A 3713-nucleotide genomic window follows, 5' to 3' on the forward strand; every position below is an offset into this window, starting at 1 on the left:
CTGTCTCTTATGGCACCACAACTTTTACTTCAATAATTTGATTTAAATAAATTATATTTTTTGTAAATATTATATAAAAATAATTGATGTTGATGAGTTAATAAATGTTCCTGTGTAAGTGGTAAATATTATTGTGTTAATAAACTAATGCCATGCCATTATTTAAGCCTATGTCAACAATATAGTAATTTGTTAAGGTTAATAAAGTGTAAGATTTATTTATTTATGTTAGGGCGAACCTTACAGTTAACAGTCATACACTGTATAAGGTCTAGTCTTATGACTTGACCATCATCTTTACTGATGATAGTTTGACCCAATAACCATCACCAGGGATGAAGAAGACCCAGGACATTACCTTCCAGGGGTCCTGGTGCAGGTCACTGAGGTGGAGTGGGCCGGTCGGGTTAACAAGGCCACACCCCCACCTCCACCCCCACCTCCACCACCACCACCCACCACCACCATGGTGCACTGCACAGTCTGTGTGATGTAAGGTGACGTCTGAATTACTACACTATAATTACACTATTATTCACCATTACTTGCCCTCACTATTATGGGCGGCAATAAACATTATTTTACAACATATAAAAAAAGGGGCGTCTTTCCCAGCTGAGAGGAGAAGCCCCGCCCCCTCCTCAACAGTTACACCTGATTGGCTGGTTCAAATTTGTCCGTTTGGTCTTCAAGTAATGATTTATTTATGAATGAGTTTATTCATAATGGCCATTTTAAAGATAAATATATTTAACTAAATTATATAAAGATACATACATTAATTATTTCAAACATAAACACGTAGGAAGTTTATCAGAAATATTATACAAGAATTAACTGTTAAACAAAAAAATTTCGATTTCTGTGGACGCATTTAATATATACTTATTTTTACCACAATAAGTTATACTAAGACAAATTTCGTATCAATAAAAATATATTATGCAAAAACTACCATCTTAAAAGAACAGAATCACATTGATATATTACTGATAAGTAATTATTATATCTTATTGTGGTATTAGTAAGTATATATTAAATGCGTCCTCCGAAAGCGTTAATTTGGTACCAGAGTTTAACAGTTAATTCTTGTATAATATTTCTGATAAACTTCCTACGTGTTCATGTTTGAAGTAATTAATGTATGTATCTAAATAATTTAGCTAAATATCTTTCTCGTCAGAAACGGTCATTATGAATAAACTCATTTATAAATACATCATTACTTGAGGACGAAATCGAACACATTTGCAACAGCCAATCAGGTGTAAGTGTTGAGGAGGGGGCGGGGCTTTAACATGCAGTATATATTACCTGTTATTGTTATTATTATTGTTGTTGTTATTGTTTTTGTTTTAAGATGATCTTGGTGGCCACTAAATCATTACACTTATGTAGTAAACACTTAACATATAAGTGATGCTCACATAAACACTTAACACTTACTTCCTGCCGACCATGTGTCGTGGTCCCTGTCCACCGTGGTGAACGACTCGCCATTGTGGTAGTTCAGTCCATCACCCAGTGTACTACTGCTGTTGTACTGCTCCACAGTCAGCCGGTACCTGAGGGAGTTGTGTACAAAACTAAACTTAGTGGTGATCTATACATCACTAATAATATGGACAAAGCCAAGTTATCATGTGGTGCTCTGAGTGTCACAAGTGTTCATTTTATTAGTTTGTTTTGATCGAAATTTGACGGGATAATAATGTATGTCGTTCCTCTCTTTAGGTCAGTGTCTTTTGTGGAGTTTAGTTTAGTCTGTCATCAAATAATGAAAGAAAACCGACAATTATAAGTATTTGTTATTATAAATTGTTAGACCAAGAAAGGCAGCAATATTTAGTTTGTTTATTATGGTAAATGTTTTATTTAGTTTGTGTATAAAAATAATGTTAAGATGAGATATATAATAGGGAGGCCAACATTTACTGACTCTATTATTAACCTTTTTATTGGAACCCAAAACCTGACATAGTAAATAATGTTAAACTAATTATGTGCTTCTGACTTAAATGGTCATTAGTGAAGAGACCAAGTATGTAATATTTGTCCAAAGATATGAGGAGTTGAGTCCTCTGAGCCAGGGGAGAGAGGAGCGACCTATTTAGGCTTATGTTTGAGGTGATAAAAGGTCTAACGTAATCTGTAACGTTGACACACTAAATAATGGAATATTAAAGACTGGCTTCTTTGTCAGGGAGGCTGAGTGGAGTCTATACTGAGTCTTAATATAAGAAAGATATTATGAGGAGTAGTACAACATTTGTTTTAGTTTTTGTATTAAAGTGTAATAATATATTACTGTGAATGTTTCTGTCATTGTTTAGTAGCGGGTTCAAGTATAAGTGTGAACCAGGAGCTGCCACGAACCTTGCAGCCCACGAGTGAAGGCAGGTTACCTCAGGTGTGTGTTTCTTTAACACCTCATTACTCTCTTAATAAACAATTATATTTGGGTCTATTTTGGGAAGTAAATGTAAGTTTAAGTCTTTGATTTAGCCTTCATAGTTACTGTAAAATACCTACTGACAACCTCATTGTTTCAGCTCGGGTTCATGGACCATAGTTGGTGTAAAGAAAGAAAGTGTTGACAGTTAAGTGGCAGGAGAGTGTGTAACATAAGCGTGCTGGTATACCTGTTGTCCTCAGGAGCGACACGGAACACTCGCCACTCTCCATATCGTTGTTCTCCCTGCAGGTTGGTGGCCTCCACCCTCAGGCGGTAACGTGTCTCTCCACCAGTCAGCGTGTGTAAGTTCTCATTTCCTGTAAGTGAACACAATAACCCACCTTGGCTGATGGTAAGTAAATAAACCTACATTGTGTAATGTTATAGCCATTGGTGGAGTGAACCACAACAAACTACAATAATATATGAGACACCTTACCCAGCCAGTGTTCTCCTTCAGGGTCCCCGAAGCCTTTCTTGTAGTCTTGCCAAGACCGTGTAAAGTTCTCATTGGGAGTTTGATGGTGACGAGCGAGGAACACCGTCCATGACTGTCCCTCTTGTACCTCACAGTACACCCTCACACCTGCTGGTGAACTGACAAACACCTTCATTATAACTACACAACTCTTGTACCTCACAGTACACCCTCACACCTGCTGGTGAACTGACAAACACCTTCATTATAACTACACAACTCTTGTACCTCACAGTACACCCTCACACCTGCTGGTGGTCAACTGACAAACACCTTCATTATAACTACACAACTCTTGTACCTCACAGTACACCCTCACACCTGCTGGTGACCTACTGACTGTCACCCGTCTGGTCCCCGAGATGAGCTAAGGACTGTCAGTTGAGTGAAAATGTCCAAAGGAGGGCCACCAGACTGGTGCCTGCACTACGGCACCTCAGTTATCCAGAGAGATTAGAACGTCTCCAACTGCCTAGCTTATACTATAAACGGACAAGTTAACACAAGTTTATAAACACCTCAGAGGACATTACTCAGTCATATGTTTACACCAGCAGCTGGCAGATGCCCGTCCCACTAGGGGTCACAGCTTAAGGTTGAAGCCGCAGGTCCAGAAAACCGTAAGGATAAACTTTTGTAAAGTGAGAATTGTGAACTGTTGGAACAACCTGCCAGAGAGTGTTGTGTGAACTGTTGGAACCTGCCAGAGAGTGTTGTGTGAACTATTGGAACAACCTGCCAGAGTGTGTTGTGTGAACTGTTGGAACAACCTGCCAGAGA

The 3713-nt window shown here is 38.5% G+C and overlaps 1 long non-coding RNA gene across 1 annotated transcript; it reads right to left on the reverse strand.

Moving 5' to 3' along the window:
• Positions 1–445: 445 nt before the first annotated feature.
• On the reverse strand, positions 446–3048 carry LOC121864752. Its single transcript, XR_006088648.1, has 4 exons — positions 2895–3048; positions 2643–2772; positions 1447–1565; positions 446–483 (listed from the first exon to the last, which is right to left on the reverse strand). It is a non-coding gene; the product is annotated as an uncharacterized LOC121864752 (long non-coding RNA).
• Positions 3049–3713: the final 665 nt, after the last annotated feature.

The sequence above is a fragment of the Homarus americanus genome, unplaced genomic scaffold, assembly GCF_018991925.1.
Source record: "Homarus americanus isolate GMGI-L3 unplaced genomic scaffold, GMGI_Hamer_2.0 scaffold51291, whole genome shotgun sequence".
NCBI lineage: Eukaryota > Metazoa > Arthropoda > Malacostraca > Decapoda > Nephropidae > Homarus > Homarus americanus.